General features: G+C 45.7%; 1 protein-coding gene across 1 annotated transcript in view; it reads left to right on the plus strand.

Annotated features, from left to right (window-relative positions):
- Nucleotides 1-9530: 9530 nt before the first annotated feature.
- The window catches only part of BBX (BBX high mobility group box domain containing), a 141998-nt gene continuing 130201 nt past the window's right edge, over nt 9531-21327 (plus strand). Inside the window, exons 1-2 of the mRNA XM_074159944.1 lie at nt 9531-9651; nt 13069-13141. The gene's annotated coding sequence lies outside the window, so the exon portion shown is untranslated. The remainder of the gene's footprint in view (nt 9652-13068; nt 13142-21327) is intronic.

Genomic DNA, 21327 nt, shown 5'->3' on the forward strand with positions numbered 1-21327 from the left:
TTACACCAACCCGATCAGAACAGCAGAGCTTTGAGAACCACCCCATGCTCACTGACACAAATGAGATCCTTTCCAATAACTTTGACAGGGTTTTGCACAGGACTCTTTTTAGAATGGGTTCACACAGCATCACTAACTTTGTATATCGGTTTGTGAGGACAGCCAGGGAGAGATTTCACTTTTCTGGATAAGTCAACATCTTCTTTCATGATTATTATGAAAAAAATGCATGCACAATGCACCTTAAAAGTACATGTAAAAAAATTGTTTTCAACTGCTTCCAGTTGACTGAGGAGCTGCACTGGCGCAGGATCGAGCCATGAGTGCGAACGTACAGGACTGAATGCCAGTTTGAGCACAGATTCAGGTATATGACAATGGTAAGAATAGGGAAGAAAACTGAAAGCCATGTGAACATTAACAACAACAGTTGTGATGACTGTCTTTGGGGGATACCTGAACTGGTTCACAGGGTGCCCATAGACATAGGGATGGTCCTGGGTGTATGTCTATAACTTCAGGGTGGAGAAAACTCGGTTTAATCTCCTGTTGGACCACCATCTTCCACTGTAGCTTGGAAAGTGCCATTGTTACTCATTGTGTCTCAGTTTTCTATCTGTAAAACAGATATAATAATACTTACTTTCTTACCATTTGGAAATGAGGTGAACATACAATGCCTACAGTTCAGAGGCAGTAATCTACATGTAAGCGCAATAGGTAAAAGAATGGATACGGGACTGGGCTCTGGTCCTGAACCTCAGTTGCTACTGAACCAGAATGCGGCTTAGGTAAAGCCTCACACTCCTCTTTGTCTTTTCACAGTGACTCAAGCCTGCAAGGGCTTGTTGAGACCTTTAGGTTTCCTCACAGCCCACTAAAGTTAATACTGAATCCCTTTGCAAGGTTGGTACGAGACTCTCTGTCAGCAAACTTTTGTAGAAAGCCCAGTATATATATACGTGCACACTGTTACTGTTAGCATGCAGAGATATTACTATTACCTGTCACTTCAGCTGCTTGAGATATTTAACCAATCCCCTGTTCCACCATGGCATCTGCCAGATTTTCCCCAAAATCCTGAGGGCCATATTCTGCTGTCTTCATACACTTGGAGGGTGAGGGCCCAGGTTAATGTGTCTGCTTCCTCATCTGTTTTCACAACCTGTATCTAATGCAACGGGCCTCTCGTGCAGCAGCAGGCAGAGAGTAGGAGCTGAGTGAGCAAGGTGGCTTTCCCTCCTCTAGAACTGATGCGCCGATGTGGTAACCTCCGCATGCCACCCTGCTTGGCAGCCAGTGCCATTACCTGGCCCTGTAAGGAGTTTTCTGTCAGCACTGGTGTGATGGCTTTGTCCCTAGGAAAGCATTAGCTCTTCCCCCATTAGCAAACATCCCACACAGCATATCATCCTCAGATAAAAATGGCTTTGTACCCCAAAAGTATGAATACCAGGAGTATTTTCTTGTTACTGAAGTATGTGGAGACCGGCTTTGACACAGAAGAGCCAGAGAGGGGCAATTTTTGTTTGGCTTTCTGTACTTCACATACCCACACAGAAGCACAATGAAAAAATAAACGAGTAATTGTAAACTTAAAAGCTATACCAGCAAATGTGGTTATACCAACCAATTCCCTCAGTTCTTTCCAGTAACAAAAATTTGGGTTGCAGCACTGGTTGACTGAGAAATCTCAGACCAGGTCTTCAGTCTAGTTGTTGCCATCCGTATTGCAATACAAGAGATCCTGACAAGTACTTCTAAGCTGACAACAGCAGGACAATATCCCACTGTGGTCAACAAGAGCTCCATCAATGCCTTTCATGCTGTCAGGATTTCACTTTACTGTCTGTAAAGTTTCGGAGCAAGAAATGCATCCCAACACAAAGCTTCAGCTTCACAAGGAAGACTGAAGCAACAGACCTTTGAAGCCATTGACACTTGTTTCTAGGCAGGTCATCTTGGAAGAACCAAGATCATGCACAGGCTTAACCTTATGTGCACAAACAGCTCCCTCAAAGTCAATAGATGAGTTTATAAACCTCCCTTTGACTGAGACCTAAGTTTGGATGTAAGGTGCCCTATTACTTTTTAAAATAAGGTTTTTATACAGGCAGGAAAAGTGGAGTGGAAGCAACAGGTCAGCCTGGAAATTTAAGAATGAAGGGGAAATAATTATTAACTTAATCTGCGTGCTGCTGAGCATGCACAACTTGAGTTCTTCTCAGTAGGACTTCAACAGTCACACATTTAAGGTTTCTTTATGAACACCCAGTTCATCACAGACCGTAAATCCCACCGTAGATCTCTGCATGCCTTCCACAACCTCCAATTGAAAAAAATCCAGACAGGGCTACGCAAACCACCGATTTTTCAAATTGCTGGAAGTTCCAAAAAAAAAAAAAGGGACAACAGATCACTTGTGTTAACCTGGACTCACTGATTATTTTTCAAAAACTTATGTTGAAGCAAATTGACATTGAAGGCTTGGAAATTGCACTAAAAATGTTATGTTTCAGGTCTGATCATTTTTAAGGATTTAATTGAAACATGAAAATGTTTAACTTAGAAAGCATTTGAAATTTAGACTTTTGCATGCATATTCAGGTACTTATACCTGCCCTTCCCTCCACGTACATAATTACCCAAAACAACAATTCACAAACTCCATCATTTGAAAAAAAAATGGCTCAATATTATCAAACTGATGTTTTGCTGATAAAATAAAAACTTAAAATACGGATCAGCTCCACCTTCTATAAAATTATAAGGAGAGACAAAGCATTACAGCCAGAAAGGACTGTAACTTCTAGTGATGCAGAGTTCTCAACACAAATAAATGTTTCAACTAGAGCTGCAGTCAGTCAGAAAAAGGGAAATACACACCCACCATGGGTGTTTGAGGGCTAAACCAAGCAGGGTTGGCAGACAGACTCCAGTATGGAATTTGCCTACTTTATAGGGTAAAACATCTTCCTTTCTACAGCACTGGCACTGGAGAAAGCTAGCAGAACTTCAGGGAAAAGCCACATTAAGAGGGCATGCAGGAAGGCACACTGTATATTTTTTAAAAGGCTGGTTCTTACAGGCTGGCCTGCCAACGATTCTCATGTTGGAGCAGGGAGAAGCAGGAGAAAGTGCCCTTCTTAAGTTTCACCTTCTTCTCCATTTTAACCCAGTGGGACAGAAACAATGCAGTGTTCTGAGTTCTGACATAATTTCCTCTCATGAGGCCTTTCACCTGGATGCACTGAAGCAGTGCACAGCTTTGCTCCTGCAGGAATATTTATAGTGGGTTGCACTATTCCAAGACATGAATTGTTTCCTTCTTTTTTTTTTTTTTTCCCCTTCTGGAAGGTCTCAAGATCCATACAGTTTTGTTCCTCACCCTACATCATTCTTCAAAGCAGATAATTTTAATTCTAAAAGCAATTCCTCAAAAAGGGAAAGCTAGATGCCGGCCCCTGTCTCTGGGCTCCACTGGATTGGATGATGCCTCTCTTTTTGCCAGGCGCTGAGCCAGGACTCCTTCACTGTGCCCCCACATGACCACCACCTGAAGGAATAAAATTCTGACCTCTGCCTCTTTGAAGCCTCTCCCTTGCAGAGGTGAACAAGACCACTAACATTAAATATGCAGTGCTCTGTATTTCCCTAGATGTAACAAGTTAGAGAGTCAAATACCATGTCTTTGAGTAGTTCAGTGACTAATGCATGTGCTTCTTATTTATGGTCAAATGGCCACTTGCTTTGTTTACTTTACAAATGGTAGCAGCACTGTGCAGCCAAAGAAGTGTGCTGCGGTCTCAAAATGGACATAACTACAGGCATGGCAGTAGGGCAATAAGACACGCATCTGGGAAGCTCACCAAGCTGTAAGAATTCATGCTCAGACCTAATGGGTGCTGCTCTTTCACTTGAGTCACGCTGCAGATGCTTGCCACTTGTCAAGCACAGACTCGATGACATCCTCTTCAGTTAAGCAGCAGACTTAGCAGGCTAAAAACTTCTTGCCCCTTGACTGTTCTTGTTCTTCTAGACAGAAATAAATATATATTTGTGGGGTAGCTCTGAAGTCTCAGGTGGTATATTGGAGGTTGGAGGAGGACATGAGAACGGAGTTGTAGTTTCTTTAAAGCACCACGAACATTTATAGAAAAGGAAGAACAAGCAAATAAACAAATAAATGCTTGAACAACACCAGAAACAGAGATAGGAAAAAGAGGCCCTTGGGTGGGAGGGAGAAAGCTACTTGATAGCACTGAACTGTAATAAGGGGCAAACAATCTAAAATTGAAAAATGAGTTCCAATTACATTTTATGCTTAAAGCAGTTAAATATTATTGCAGTTTACATGAGAGTTAAAGCAGCAACTGTAAAAATCTAAAGAGTGAGGTTGCGGAAAAGCTGCTCTCCTTTGGCCCAGCTTTTAATGGGGATTTTGTCAGCAAGTCTGAAGGAATCCCAAGTTACTGGATGTGAACGGTAGACCCGTGGCTCTTGTGTGTCGCTGGCTATGGAAGCTGATTTGCTTGCACTGTACTAACTCAATGGGCTAAAAACCTCAGGAGAGCAGGTCAGACCCAATTTTCATATTTTTCATAATGCAGTATACTTGTATAAGGACAAGGAAAATCTACTGAGTTTAGAGCTTAGCAGGCAATTGCTTCATTATGACAGACGTATATTTTACATACACTAATATGTTAAGTAGTTAATATGTATTAGTTTAACATATACCTAAATGTCTTGCAGAGTCAGAAGCAGTTTTTACAGAGGTGATAGTCTCAAATGGATATGGATGCTCTGGGTAACCTATTACGCAATTCTTCTGAAACAGGAAAAAATGGTAAACAGCTCCTCAAGGTGTAGTAATATTTCTCTGAAAAAGGGAGGCACTATGAAAGAGAAATCTCAGAGCGACAGAAATGTATGGAGCAACACACTGCAAGTTAGAAGCCCAGATTTGATTCTTGACTTTGCTGCTTCCATACTGACTGGCAAGTCAATTCACCTGTCTGTTCCCCTTCCTATTCTCTTGTCTAATTTGCCAAATGAAACTGCTAGCAGCTTAAGCCAGAGGTTGCTTGTAGGATCTAACGCCCTTAGTGGCTGGCTCTGTCAGAGGGTGGGACTTGTTAATGCTCCACTAATGAAAAGAGGCATAAAAAGTAAGAAGAACAGTTAATAGGAGACAGTGGAAATTAGATCCATGGGTATAGAAAGAGAATGTTCAGAAGCAGCACCTCAAAATTATGAAGGAGAAATTACCCTGACTATTTTAATGTTGTGAAATAATAGGAGTAAGGAACAGGAGCAAAGAAATAGCCAGAGGTTAACCGTGCCCTCCCACAGAGAAACCAATTGAGCAAGTTGGCCCTTTCTTTGACTTCTACAAACTTCTGTTGAGTTCTCAAGAAACTGAAAGCGTTCCTAAAAGGGGCTGAGGTGGGAACAATAACTTCCTAAAAGTGTGGTTCTTGAAGAATGGCTGTCCTGCACTGATCCTGTAGTTCTGTTCCCACTCTAAAGTGGATATTCTGCAGCTTTAGTTCAGATAACATGCCTCCTCCCTTCAGTGCTTGCACATAAATTGCTATTAATGTTACCATGTTATACAAGTGCATTGGGGAGGAAAATAGGCCCACTAATGCATTGTCCTGCTCCAGTGTTTTTTAACCTGGAGGATGCCACGCTATTCCATGGACTGTGGGTGGGCACAAGCCACAGGGAAAAAAGCAACAGAGGTGGGACAGCCTCCATAAGGCTGCATCTGCCTCACCCTTTCTCCCCCACGCTTCTCCCCAGGCTGTGTGCAAAGCTTAACGCAGATAAAGCATATGCTCCCAGAGTTGCCTTATGGCCTTCCTCCCCTGCTCACATGACAACCGTCACTTGTAGTCAGCCATGGTAGCAGCTCAAAGGGATCCAGGGCCTGCAGGCTCAGGCTGCAGCTGGCTAGTCCAAGCTTCCTTTTTATTATCTGAATACATTTTAAATGGCCATGGAAGCACACATCTATCTCAGCCCGGAAGAGCTACCAGTGGTCAGCAGCAGGTAGCTTCTGCTGTGGGCATGAGGAGGAGAGAAAATGGTAATCAAGGACCAAACTCAGGGGCCCCCCAATGTACTGAGCTTCACGGCAGGCCCGAAAGGAAGGGAACAGAACAAATCCCAATTACTATAATTTATGTCAACGCTATCATTTTTCCTGTTATTATTAAATAAGAACAAAGCGAAGGGAAATATTTTTTCCCTTTTGACAGAGCATAGACACATGACTACTTACGCCTTTTCTGTTGTGCCATGGGTTAATTAAGAGGGGACATGCAGTTGGGCAGGAGATACTCCACCATCAGTTGAATGCAAAACAGGCAAACTCCGATGAACTCAAACAAATGACAAACACGCAACTTCGAAGCCCCAAATTCTGCTGCACCTGCATCGGAGCAAACTGCTTTATGTGGACTGAACTGCATCAACTCCAGTGGAGTGCTGGCTGTATGCAGGAGTACCTGTGAGCAGTCCACAAGGTAGGGCTGGGGCATCATTCTTTTAAAAACTAATACCAGTTACACAAAAGTGACAGAAAAGTGCCATCTGACAATACAAGTTTCTGCAACAAAATCTGGAAATGCAACTTCTGCGGAGTTTTAAAACAACTAACAATCAGCAAGCAATTTTAAAAATTTCAGCACTCTCTGTCCCTCAAAAAATTCCTCACAGACTCTGGCTAGCACCTTATAACTCTCGATAACAGTGACTGACTAAAGCCAGAAATATCTCCAAGTGAGCATGCAAAGAGATTAATTTGCTTAAAATCATATATAGAGAAATGGAAATGGAGAAATATTTACTATCCTCTCCTTCTCATGACCTCAGTGTTTGCAGAGGGTCCTGGATTGAGAGCCCAAGAAAATACAGTCCTCTCTTTCACTATGGGCACAATAAATCAAAGGCAGCAGAAACTCAAGCATTTTATTTTCTGACCATACCAGCATACCTTAGCTTACTCCTCTCTCTTACAGGGTGACAAAATACTTCTGCCTCTGCAGGTCTAATAGGTGCCTGCCTTGCAACTCATGAAATCATTTGTAACTGTACAAAGTGGACACAAAACACTATTGTTCTAATTAGTAGCACTGTATATCCATTTTATATAGCTGTAAACAACCACATTGCATGCAAGGTGTCCCTATCTTGACCTCTTTTCTGAAATGGCCAGTAAAGGCATCAAGTGTAATAGAGAGTCCTGTTAACAACAAAACAAAGCATCCTTTGAAATGAACTTCATGTATACTAGCAAGCATCTACATCACTTATATTGCTTAGTAATTACCTATGTTGGCAGGATTTTAGCAATGAAGAGGTATGAAAGGCTCCATGATGTACTATCATGGGTATGGGTAAAAGAATCCAAGAAACAAGGCACTAACACTGAGAAGTAAGAAAGAAACTATATCATATAAGTTTTAACTCACTGGCTTAGGCCTCTTACTGGCAACTGCTTATGCATACTGAAAAGATGGTGCTTACCTACAGTTGCAAAACACTTGACAATCTACAAACAAAAGGAGGAAGCTTTGCCTAAAAATTAGGCCAACCTTTTCAAATGCGACTAATGAAATTTGTGTGCCTTCACTTGCCAGTGTCCTGACCTGTGACACCTGAGGTGCACCTGACTTCCAGTGGATGGATGGTCAGCTCTGCTTTCTTAGCACTGAAAACAAAAAAAAATAAGGTAGAACACATTAATTACTGAAAATGTTTAGCCTGACATTTTTATATTATTCAGGCACTGACTAACCCAGCCCTGCTTACAAGCAGCAAGATGACGGGGCATTCAGAACACTTTTCTCACATCTCACATCTCACATCTCAACAAAAAATGTGAAGGCAAATTTAAAATGACTTCTCAGAAACACGGATACAATTTAGTTTTCTAAAATCAGCTTGTACTTTACCCCACCATTTTATTCAAACATAAGAAATATTATTTCACAGTTATTTAACATAATTCTGCTGTAAAGAAAAAGGGGGGGGGGAATGAAAGAAGAGTAGGCAGGCTATGGGAAGATGCTGAAATCAACCACACCACAATGGGGAAAAGCTCAGGACAGAGAACGTAGAGAATAAAGTCTGCAACATCCTTGGAGTGTTGGATATGTAAAGCCATTGTGAAGCACAAACATTGCTCTTATTGCAAAAACCAAGTGCACTTCAGTTTCCGTTGTTATTATTACTAATATTATTTCTGATCTTTTTTATTTTAATATGCCAATTGCTGACTGGAAGTTGCAGTCCCACCTGGAGACAGTGGTGCACAAAAATTAATGCTTCCTAACTGTAAGAATAAATACCATGTGTTTTATCCTTAAAAAACGTAAAGGTCTCACATTGTTTATGTTCCAATCCTTGCAAACATTAATACACTGGGTCAGTGTACACAGTATGCTTCCATGTTGTGTTTAATTTCCGCAGGAGAAAGAAGCTTTTCCAAAAAAAGTTAGACTACATCTCTGCGGGGCTTTTCTGACACCCGTCAGCACAATCGCCACGCAGTCACCCAAAAGCTGCTGGCCTCATGCTGTCGCTTTGTCCCCATCAGCCTGCGAGTCACACAAATTCCCACATAAACTTCACATCCCTGTGGCTGGTAACCTATGTGAGGTGCGGGGCAGAGAACCGGGCAGGTCACCGGAGCCTGGCACGGACGCCAGCGTTACACTTTGCTACTTGTGCCAAGCGAGTGTGCCCGCACTCCCTGTGGAAAGCCGATGTGAAGACGGCCGCGCTGTCGATGCTGGGCCGCCCAGGGCCTCTCGGCCACGTTTAGGCGAGGATTACCAGGGCGGCGGGCACCACCGCGGCTCAGCCGCATCCCCCTGCGGCGCCGCTGCCCTAAACCCTCTGGGCCAGGGTCAGGGGGCGACCGCCGGCCTCGGCCCGTCAGCCTGGCTCCCCCCCCAACCTCGCCCCGGGGCTTGGCTTCCCGTGTTTACTCCCCGACCCAGGGCTGTGCGGATGCGCTGCTGCCTCCCTCAACTTCTCCGCTCGCCGCGTTTCGGCCTCTGAATGAAACCCGCCCAACTCAGCAGAGTAAGTTAGCGGGGAGCAGCGCGGGGGGTCGGCCGGGGCCGAGCGGGGCCGGGCCGGGCCGGGCCCGCCACCCGCACCCCGCCGCCGCCGTTACCCCGCGGCGCTGCCCGGGGCAGGCGTAGTTTACTCTCGCAGCCCTGCCCGGGCGGCCAATGGACAGCGGCTGCCGGTACTGTGGCCAGCACGGCTCCGCGGCTCCCCTCGGCGCCGGCAGCCCCCCGCTACCTGCCCCGCTCCGCCGGCCCCTCCAACCCTGCGAGGAGCAGCGCGACGATCTTTGTGTGAGTGTGTGCGGGGAGTGTGTACGCCAGAGGCTCCCTGGCGGGCCGCGGGTGTAACGACGCCGCTGAGTGGCTGGCGAGCCCGTCCCTCAGCGTGCCGGCCAATGGCGGGCCGCCTTATATCGCGGGGAGTGTTGTGGCGCTGCCCGGGGTTGCATGGCTCTGTGTGGAGCCGCGTTCCGCGGGCGCCGAGGCGGAGGGGCTCCGCGCCGCGCCGCGCCTCGCTCCGGCCCAGCGGCGCGCTGCCCGCCCGCCTGCCGGCCCCGCCGAGGTGAGTGCGCGCCGCCCGCTGCCCCTCAGCGGGCGGCAGGGAGTCGGGCGGAGACGGGCAGCGGCGGGCAGGGGAGAGGGGGTGCCCTCGCCCCACACTTTCCCCTCAGCAGCGGGGCAGCTCCCTCCGGGCCCCGTCGGCGGCGGCGGCCGGGAAGGGAGACGCGGAGCTTCCCCTGCCCTGCGCGGCGGTTGCCGCGGCTCCTCGTCACTTTTCCTCCCTCTCGGCAGCCCTGCCTTCATTTGAAAGTTTGGGCAGGGGAGAGCTGGGTGGGTTGGTGCCGCTAGCCCGCTGCCCGGCCGGGAGGGCAGGGGTGACCGGGTGTGTTTTACTGGAGGGAGGGTGGAGGTGAATCGCAATACAGCGCAGTGCATTTAAAAAAATAATAATAATAAAAAAAAAAAAAAACGAAGAAGAAGGCGGCGGGGGTAGGCCAGCCAGTGCCAGGCTGCGTTTGAAACCAGGCACCTCTCGCCGCCACAGAGAGAGAGAGGCAAGAGCAGCGGCGGCCGCGGCGGAGGGAGGAAGGGGAAGGAGGGCGAGGAGGAGGAGGGATAGCCATCGGCCACCGCTCGGTGTGTGCCTCCGGGGGGGCGACTTGACAGGGAAATCGCGGCAGGCAGAAACGAAACTTCATCCCGAGGGGCGGCGAGGCGAGGCGCGGGGGGAAGAGTGCGCGGATCGGTATGGGCTGCCGCCGGCCTGGGGGGGCTCCGCGCCGCCGCCGGGAGAAGGGAGGTGTATATAAAACCATGGAGGGCGAGGGGCCCGATCCGGCGGCTGCACCGGGCGGGGGAAGCGGGAGGAAAAACCCCGGCGGCGACCCCGACAACAACAGCGGCCGGGCTCGGCCGGAGAGTTGGGCTGTGCGTTTTCCGGTAGTCATCGGCGATGCACCCGGGGCGGCGGCGGCCCCGGTGGGCAGCCGCGGGGGGGGGGGGGGAGGCGCGGGGGCGGGCGGCCCTGCCAGGGTTTTTCGCGTGGATGTGGGATTATGTTGTGTCAATAAGTTTAAGGTGGAGAGGGAGAAAGGGAGGGAGGGAGGCGGGCGGGGGCCGGGGTGAGGGGGGGGGGGGGAGAGGCGGCGGCAGGCCTCGGCCGCGCGAAGTCCTATTTCTGAAGGTAAGTTGTGACATTGGGTGGTCGCGATGACAGAAAACTTGGCGGGGGCCGCCCCGGGGAGGGGGCGGCCGCCTCGGGGGGGTCTCTCTCCGCCGCTGGGAGCCGGATGGGTGCTCGGCTGTTATTTGCTGCTGCGAGATCGGGTCGCTGGTAAATTACAGAAAGCAGCCCTCCTCCTCCTCTCCCTCCCCCCGCCAGTCGCTTCGCTCTTCCTCCTCTCGGGTTTATTTGCAATGTATGAAACTTGCATGGCTGTGAGGAGAGCCGATCCAGTGTAGGTTTGCGAGGAGGAGGAGGAGGATGGGGAAGGAAGGCAGGGGAAGGGAGGCAATCGCGTTAATCCCGGGGCGCCGCACGGCAGCAGGTTTGCGTTAGAAATACCGGTGGCAGCCCGCCGCCGCCGCCGCCGCTGAATGAGGAAGGTAAAACGAAGCGATGCGAGAGCCGCCGAGGCGACATGTACGGCGGCGGGGCGAGAGGCACCGGCAGGCGGCTGCCCGCCCCCTCCCTGCCTGCCTGCCTCCTCCCTCTCTCCCCGCCGGGGCGGGGAAGGACCGTGCCCGGGTCTCCCCCGCTCGCCGCCAGCCGAGCCGGGGGGCCGCGGGGCTTTAACCGTGTGCGGGGCGGATTCGCCACTTTTTTTTTTTTTTTTTTTTTTTTCCCGGGGGAGGCCCGCGGTTAAAAGTTTCTTTTTTTTTTTTCTTGTTTTCCTGGAGGTGAGTGTGGTGCGGGGAGGCCGGGGCGCCGCCAGGCTGGCGGTCGGTGGTCACTCAGGCCTGGGGCGCCGAAACCATTGCCCGTCCTGCCGGTGACACGTCCAAGTCCCGCAGCCCGGCGGGGCGGCGGAGGGGCCCCAGCCCGGCCGCCGGGGCAGGGACGGGGTGCCGGTCTCCATGTGGTTCTCCCGGCCGCGGCACCTCCTCCCCGGTGGCAGCGGCGGCGGCAGCAGCGGGATCATCGCCCGGGCCCGCGGGGAGGAGGAGGGGAGCAGCAGGGAGGTGTTTGCTGCCAGCCTGCCTCGCCAGATCCCGCCGGGGAGGGCAGCTGGGAGGGCCGGGGAGCCCCCCGCACCCCCTCCCCGCCCCGCCGCCCCTTCCCTGCTCGCCCGCCCGCCCCCAAAGGTGTTGTGCAGACTTTTCCCCCGGGAGGGTGAGATTTATGCGCTGCATTATTGCTCCTCTCCTCCCCCCTCAAAGCAAGATGGACTCTCTCTTCTCTCTCTCTCTCTCTCACACACACACACACACACACTCACTTATACTCTCTCTCTCTTTCTCCCCCCCCCTTTCCCTGTGTCTTGTCAGCCTTCAAGATCGACATTTTGTAACTAAGATGCAAACTTGATGGTGACCGGGGGGCGGGGGGGGGGGGGGGGGCGCGGGGGAGACGGGAAAACCCTGGGTCACGGCGGTCTTTCTCCATATTTAATACCTTTTCTTTCCACCCCACCCCGGAGCCCGGATTCCGGTGGCCCTACACTTTGCACGGGCGGGGGTGGGCGGCAGGCGGCGGCTGCGAACGCCGTTTCTCCCTCCCCCCCCTCCGCCCCTTCCCCATCCGCCGCGGCGGCGGCCGGGGGTCTCGCCGCTCTCCCCGCGGGCTGCGGTGGCGGAAGGGCCGGCTGGGCGGTCGCAGGACTCCGGGCTGGGCTCTGCCGGGGAGGGGGGAACGAACGGGCATTACCTGAAACTGTGTTACAGCGTTGCAGCCTTCCGTCCCTCTGTCTGTCTGTCTGTCTCCCCGGGTGGATCTCGTACCTGCAGCCTGGCGGCTTATTGCTTGTTGTTAATTTTGCGTTGTTTGGCTTATCCACGCGCGGGGATTGATCGCTCACTTGTGTAAGTTCCCGGGGGTTATTGTTATGTATATTGCAGATGGTGGTCAACTTTCTGCTTTTAATTTTGATAAGGTGTGCGGGTTTCTCGGTGTGTGCATGTAAATAATTATGTGATGGATCCCTGTGTGTACGTGTATGTGTCTGTGTGCGCGCATAAACATGCATCCCTGTGTACGAGAGACACAGAGGAAAAATAACCCACCCAGCCGATGCACACTGAAATGATTTGCTCCATTTGCCCAGTCCTAATGCCCTTTAAATACACGGTGCATCTTTTGTTTGCTCCTTACGGTTTCCTGCGACTGTCATCATGTTTTAGTGACAACTTATCTGGGGTGGGGGTGAGGAGGAAGCAAGTTTCAAGTTTTGGGATCTCTCCTCTTGTTGGCGTTGTGGTGAGTTGCAATATTGTAAAATCATGGTGTGCTGATGATGTGACTTTATTTGATACTTTATAGGTCACTATCACATGACAAAGGCTTTGAGACAGCTTCATCTTCGTCTGTCTGTAATTTCCATTTGCCTTCCTGGGTAAGTATGTAAACTGTACACACAGAAAAAGAACCCAGTTCTTGTTGATAAGACAGAGGTCCTTGTGCTGCCACTTTTTACATGGAAGATGCTTGTTCAGGTTTTAGCGCCTCAGAAAACATGTCTTCTCTGGGTGCTCATAGCAGCTGCTAGATTACAAAGTTTGTACGTAGGGGTGGGTCTGAATAACCTGAGAATTTAAAGGCTGTGCATATTCATATCTCTCTTAACTTTTCTTTTTTCTTGGTGTTTTTTTTTTTTTTTTAAACCTTGTTTTGTAAATATAGTTTGCTGGTTGACTTAGGGCAAAAGTTTTAAAACAAAGTAACATTAGAATATGCCAAGTGCAACACACAGGTCAAAACCAATGAAAATGTAAAGTCCTTTTAAAATTCAGTGGTAGGAAAAATATGAAAATATAAACAGAATAGATAATTAGAAATCTCTGGAGGTCAAGAATCAGAAGTTTAGCAGAACTGTGATGCTACTGCAACAGGAGTTGGTTCAGTTTTAACACAAACTGAGAGCTATTTAGAATTCCATCCATGCTCTTTCTGTGTTACTGTTTTTTCTTTTGGCTTTGATTAATGCAGGTACCTATCAATTTGAAAGATGAATCTTAGTAACTAATTTACTGGTATTCCTGAGCTTTTATGTATACAACCTTTTTTCTTTTTTTGTTTTAATCTATACGCTGGGAAAAGTTTTGACACCTTTGGGGTAGTTTGATGTCTTTTAAGCTGAAGTAGAAGTGGTAGTTTAGAGAAGAGGTTCTAAATTTGGGGGGGGGGGGTGGTGTCACATTCATAGATGGCATAAAATGAGTGGCACTGGGGAGTGTTTCTCATACAATCACCCATAGTGGAACTGAACCGCATTTGGCCCAAAATGGGGAAGTGGGAGGTAATTTTTTTTTTTTATGGTACCATTTTGTACATAATTAAAAACAAGACAAGACATGTATTTGAAATAGACTTAGTACTCATAAATGCGAATGATTAATAACATACTCTTGACCTTTTCCAGGCAGTGTGTAGCAGACATCGAATAAATGGTGGTCCCAAACATGCTGGCTTGAAGGGGGCTGTTGGGAGCCGCTGTCCCGGTGTGGTGATATGACCACAAAACTAGTCTTAAGACTGGGATAACCACAGTGGGGAGATGGTTCAAAGGGAGGATTCTGCCTGTTCTCCTATAGAATTACACCCAAATTTCAGTTTTTTGGATTTTTTGGACAGTGAGGTTGGTATGTGTAGATCTGAGAGCATAAACACCAAATGAAATCACTGAAATTCTTTATGACAGACTAGTTGCGTAAAGAACATTGCTTTCAGTTTTATAGCATTACTGACAAGGATCGTATTCTTTGTAGAATAATTAGTACAATGATTTTTACAAAGTAAAAATTGGGAGATTCAAAAACTGACAGGCTTCAAATTGTTGTTCAGAGCTGAATACAAATGCATTGATTTTTGAACTTATTTTCTGTGTTTTCAGGTAAGAGTCAGATTAGAGTGCTGTTAAGTGCCAAGGACTTTTTCTTTATTTGGGGTAATAGGAAAGGGTACTGAACAAGAATAGCTTGTGGACTTCACTTCAGGTAGTATCTTCAGTTACCTGGTCTTAGTTTTATGTGAGGAAGTCTTTTGAATGCATGGAAGTTTGGTCCTAGAAATGATGTGGTGTTCATAATCTTCCCCACAACTCTTTAAGAGGAGTGGACCTCGATTTTATGCATAGTGCTAAATGTAGGTCTTACCTCATGTTGAGCTGTGGTGAACAAATTGCGAAGAAAAGAAGGGTAGAGTATCTTTTTGAAGAAAAGGGCGTAACAGAAGCTTTAGAGGAAGCAGAGAAATACATTTCCTCGTAGCCTAAAAAAAAGGATAATAAAAATAATGTGCCTAGTTAAGGGCAGAATAAAGACTTCTTTAGATTTGTCCATGACTAGAAACTTCCATTACTTCAGGGAGCTTTTATTTTGGTAAAAGTGAAGATTTCTTTTATTATACAGTTCTCAGCAAAGTAACCATTTGTGAATGGAGTTTAGTAATTCAATCTTGACGTACAGGAGAGACACCTGGGTTGTGGTCCTGGTTAACAACTGCTGAGTGCAGTGGCAAGTACATCACAAGCTAAGAGGGGGTGAGCCGCTTAGCAAGGGGCCTTGTGAATGCTTTAAAAATTGGCCCATGGTCTCAAAAGTGTTTTTGCATACTACTGTCCCTCTTGGCACAGCAAGCTGAGAAACCATTTCAAGCAGACACCTAGTTTAGCCGAAACGTAACTGGTTTCTGTGTTGAGATAAACTCAAAATATTTAAGAAGCTTGCCCTTGATGCCTTTGAGGTTTTTTGGGGGCTGCTTGCTGTAAACCTGTCACCTGCAAAACTTCCAGTGGTTTCAACAGGAGGCTTATTTAGGAAAGGAGTATAGGAGTGATGGTGAGAGGAATTTGTCCACATTTATTTTCCCGTTCAAGGAAGGAAACCTTTCTCTTTCATAGCTGTCATGTGAATAATTAAAGATATTAAATGTCAGTTTTCCACATAAAATATCAGAGATAATCGTTGCAGTTATTTTATAGCTAACATTTTTCCTTTTCATGCAGAATGATCTTAATACACTTTGTTCGTAAATTAGTGGTTCTGTAGCTTGCGATCCTGTAAGCATGTGAATATCTTTAAGCAGATGACAAGTCTTGTTAAATTCACTGATATGATTGCTCCCGTTCAGAGCTTAAAGTTATTCCAGGTTGCTGCCGCTCATGGTCTGTGGGCTGAGGATGTGCAACATCTCTGAAGCTCAGTCACTGTGGCATTAGGCATGGCAGTCTTCTGGCGTAGAGCTGGTAGCCGAATGGTACGAAGAAAGGAAATTTTGACCAAGCGAGCTGGGGAGAGTTACTCTTTCACTGTGTGCAGCAGTGGGGAAGGTGCAGGGGAGGTAAACGAGACCCGTGGTGTGCAAGGCTCTGCTGTCCTGTGAAGGCTGTAAAGGCACCTGTAGTGAAATCGCAGGTACCTGGGAGGTGAAACACTGCCTCTCTTCTGATGGTACATGGCACGTGTAGTGTTCAGGCCTCCCTCTTTGTCTGAAGGTGGCTCCTTGGTGGAGGAAGGTACTATAAATTAAAGTTGGAACTGAACTGAAACTCTGGTTTTAATTTCTGAGCATGTCTCAGGCTGTCTGTGTGAGTTCTGGCAAGTGATGTAGTCAAAACCAGAGGCCGCTTTCCAAATTTTGGACCCAGGTTGGACTGCCTGTGCCCTGCCACAGGGGTGGCCAGCTGCAGTTGCTGGTGGAGTCAGCGGCACTGCCGTGGGCCACTGGTGGACTACTCTTGGAAGCACAGCCACGTGTCCCTTTGCCACCTGCAAATGGAGACTAACGACACTTCCCTGTATTGTTAAATCATATGGAACCCATATATTGGAACGGTTTTCCTGAGTGAATTAAGTTTGTTTAAAGCAGTATGGATGCTGTTTTACCTTACTGTAGCCTTAATAATTTATTTTTTTTTTATAACTTAGGAGTCTGTAAAGCTGGATTGAAATAATAGTTGTATGTATTTCAAAATATTCTTAAGAAGAAAAAGTCCATTTTCTGACTTCTGACTCTTAATTTTCTTTCTGTTCTTTCTACCATGTTTCCCCTCTTTCCTGGGATAGCATTGTCAGAAGCTTTTTTGTCAGAAGTTTTATGTCATATTAGGATTTACTTCCTTTTTATTACTTTATTTATTTATTCTTTTTAAGATCAGTAATGATACAGTGTTTCTGTCTGACAGCCACCTGGTGAGCCTGGTACTAGTGGTCATGTGAATTTCGTAAAAGACTCCTACAGCTCTTACCCTTCTTTACAGTTTCAGAAGGGGTAAGACCTGAACCAGCGTAAGGATTACTCTAGCTTTAAGAAGGGCTTGATGAGCTGCTGTTAGATTGCATTGCTTGGAAAGAAGAAAAAAAACCTCACCAAACCTGACAAGTTATTATCTCAATGATATTATTAATAATTGGCAGTTGTAGGCATTGCTTTATTCATGTGCTTATGTCCTGTCTGGTGAAGTACACAAGCTGTACTGTAATCACACACCTTAAAACAAGGAATAATCATTTTTATGCCTATGGTTTTGGGCATCTGAGATACAAAGCAGTGAAGGAGTAAGTATAGCCTTGCCTGCAGTCACTGAGCTGGTTAGCATTAGCAGGGAATGGAATAAAATCCACATCTGACTCCTTAGTTTTGTGTCCTTTCCCTTGGTGTATGCTACTGCTCTGAAGCCTTCCTGGTAAATGCCTTTCTTGACATGTGAGTAGTCTCACTGAATTCTGTGCCAGTTGGGCATCTTTTGCTAATACTCAACTTTCATTCATAATGCTACTTTAAAAAGAAAACCCCTTCAGAATAGTGTGAAGTTACTGACTTTCAGTTCAACATATTTATTGACAGGAGTGTCTAAAGTAGGAGGAGAGCTTACTTAAGAGTTTTTGCCACTAAACATGGTATTTAAGATGCTGTGTAATTTATTTAATATTAACTTCTTTGTATTAACTTTATGAAGTAAGATATGGGTTTTCATAACAAAGTTTTTTTAAAATATGCATTCATGTGATATATTCCTTTACAGTTAAATTATTTTTCATATTCATGGTCTAATGTGAAATCACAATTTTCTTATGAAACATGGATTTGTCAGAGGCAGCTACTTTAGCACTCTGGCAGTATTGTGATAAATACAGTAACTTACTAATTTGAACTTTTACTTCTAAACCCATTAAACATACTTCATCCTGTAAGGTTCTCAGATTTGCTGATTGCTAATGTTCTGTTACTGAGAATAAGTTGGCTTTGATTTTAAAATCGGAGTTGTATTTGAGGAGTAAATAATGCCTGAGCGAACACCTGATTGTGGTATTCTCACAATGATAGCATTTCATTATTTTTAATATTTATAATTGATTATATAAAAGATGAATCAACAAAGAGGAAAAGCATGGTTTTGACACTTTCCAGTATTTGTGCCTTTTTCTTTATAGCACACAAATGCATAATGTAATAGCAAGTCCTTATGAGCATGGACAATTCAGCATGTGAAAATAAACTAGCTTCAGGCATATCCGAGTACAAAGAAAGCTAGTACAACAAAATTTCATTTTTTAGTGAGGGGAAGGAAAGTTAACAGGATTTTGTGAGACTACACTAAGAAAATCAGTTGTTTAGGAAGCATGGAATTTTTATTGTCAGAAATCTTCCATGTGCATGTTTCAATATAAGAGATTTCTAAGATGTAGCCATCACTGAAAATAAGAAACAGCATTTTACTGACCCTTATTGTCACAGAGAGCCTCATTCAGCAAAGATAAAAATAATTCAGTGGACTTGTACAACATGGGATTTATGGAACTTAATTCAAGTGGTAGCACTCTTGACAAGAAGTTTAAGTCCTGTCTTGTGTCCTGTCTACACCTTCCCTTGCCAAGGGGAAGTAGGAAGGTATGTCTTCCCTCTGCCTGTTTGGTGGTTTTTTTTTTTTTTTTTTTTTTGTGGGTTTTTTTTTCAATTTTTTTATTATTTTTTCTTTCTGAGAGGCAGTACATATGTAGCAAATTGTTGTGGAGTCTGCTTTGAGTCATTGTGAATCCACACTAACTCTGTGCCCGACTGTGGGGTTACTCTTTTCTTACGCAGGTGTAGCAAGGAAGATTTTGGCCATCCACGCTCTCAGGAGGGGCTTCGTCCTGCTCTTCTGAAATCCAGTGTTCTCCATGGCAGGGCCAAGCGCCCATGTTAAAGTCCTGCTCCTTGGTACTGTTGATGAGAGCTGTACTGGCCTGTGGCAGGATTCAAGTGAGGAAAGCTTAAACCTGGTCCGGGGCCTCTGGTTGTGTAGTTGGTGACTACACCATACTGCTGAGTGTGCTATGCAATACTTAACTACTGTTGGGTTGATGGCTTTCAATGTATACCTTCCAGTTTTTTCCCCAGTATTTTTTTTATTACCAGCTATGTAAAAATTTTTAAACATGTGCCTTGTCAGGAGTTCTGTCTTTTTCTTTTTGGTTTGGTTTTTTTTTTAAATAATTTTATTTGTATCCATGTCCTCCACAATCAAGTGTTATCCAGCAATGGCAGTGGGTAAGGCATGTCACACAATAATAGTTAGGATTAGATCTCTTGCGGTAGAATAGTAAGTGTTCGCTTTTTGGTCTGTGTGTTCTTTTATGAAGCAAATGATCCAAAGGTTTTGTTTGTATATGTGAGAGAATGTGTTATTTTGTGGTTGTCAAAGCAATATTTAAGAGAGAGACATCAGGAGAGATTTGGAGATGAAGCTGGATAAAGAAAACCTGGGGAGAGAATGGAAGGAGTGAGGGAGAACTTGATTTCTTATCTTATTTCAGCCTCTTCACTGTGAAGTAACTCCATGAAAGTCAGTGGATTTGAAACGTTGTGTTGTTCTGCATTAAAATCTGTGAAAGTTGGGAGGGAGTTGCTCTGTTCTTGCCAGGTTGATGAAAAAGGCATTTTTGTGGCTGGCCATATTTTGATTTGCTTTCCACAAGTGGTCTTTCAGCCACATCATGCCTACAGTGACCTAGAGTTAGCAATGTCATGCTGTTTTTTTTTTTTAAATTTTTTTTCCTTACGGGGTGAAGGACATGAACATCAATGTATCTTGTCCTAACTACGGAAGAGCTCAATCCTGCAGCTACAAGCGTGCAATTGGATTCCTGAACAAAAAGCCAGAACCAGAGCTGCATCAGCAATGAGCACTCCTTCGCAGATCTGTTGCCTGAAGTTGCTGGTGGCCTGTAATTCCTCGGAAAGCTGCAGATTTCACATTATTCTTAATTATTGATGCACAGATAGTCCTGTCAGGGTCATGCTCAGTTGTACTCAGTGATAAGTGTGCAAGCTTATAGGCAGTCCTTGACCTGATGATGAGCAGTGCAGGAAGGGCTGGGAATAGGGAAACATCACTGAAATATGTGGAGTTCCCATAAATGAGAAGAAGGTGGAAGAGCAAGTGTGAGAATGCCATTTGGTAGATGATACCTTTTTTGGGGTGTGTGTCATTTTGTTCAAGTATGTTTGCTTCCCAAGTTGGTTATATGGCTAGCCAAAGACAGCATTCTGATGGGCTGTGAATCGGTGCTTGGAGATAATAGATTTGGAAAGAAGTGGCATTGTCACCTCCACTTCATTGGTGAGTCTGGCTTCAGATGTTCTTTCTTCTTGCAAAAGGTTTCTTTGTACCCAGATTTCACATTGAATAGTGCGGACTTTCTACCTAGCTCAGTTCTGATCAGTGAGTGCTCTGTGCCACAAACTTGAGTTTCAGGGTTTATCGCTTGTTTGAATATGTCTGTAATTTTTTTTTATTTAAGTAAAGTGCCTTTATTTGTATTTCTTCCCTTTAATTTGTTTGAGATACTCTTTCATACATTGTGTTAAACATCAGTCATCAAGTGCTCATAATATATTTGAAACAAGTATGCAAAATTGCAGCACGATCCAGCACTGATTAGAGCTATGGCATACAAATTAATAAGAAAATAAAAATAGCATCATTAATTTCCAGCAGCTTTTGGAGAAACAGAGGTGTTCATAGGGGGAAATTCGGTGTCTGCGAAATGAAGAGTGACAAAACTACTAGCAAATATATTAATGCAAGTGATTAGTCACAATTTACTTCCTCTGTTCTATTGATTAAAAATGGGTTCCAGTGCCGAAAGAATAGGCAGAAGTTTCAGTGCCATTCTTTTAAAACTGTTGGACTAAATAAAGAGCACAAGTGTCAGAACTAGAGCAAGGGGAGGAAGTTTTTAACTTTATTTCTTAATATGGAAAACCTTAAATAAGGGAAGTAAATTATGGATAGCTAAGTGTGATGATTGGTTGAATGTGTCCATTTCCCATTAATATGAGAGAGAATTTCCTGTGCGTATGTGAGGGGAAAATTATCTTTGAAGTGTTTCTCTTGCAAGGAGAATACTTAATTGTGCTCGTCTGTCTCACCTCAGCATTGTGCACCAAGGCAGCAGAAGATAAATAAAGTCCATGGTTAAAAGTGACCCAGGCAAAAAACTTACATCGTGAGGGCCTTCACCACAATTCGGACCGTCAGTTTCCTTTGGAGGAAGCTGTTGAAGGGATGTGGATGCTCAGTTGCAGGTTTTGAAA

Source organism: Numenius arquata, chromosome 1 (genome assembly GCF_964106895.1).
Source record: "Numenius arquata chromosome 1, bNumArq3.hap1.1, whole genome shotgun sequence".
In the NCBI taxonomy this organism is placed as follows: Eukaryota; Metazoa; Chordata; class Aves; order Charadriiformes; family Scolopacidae; genus Numenius; species Numenius arquata.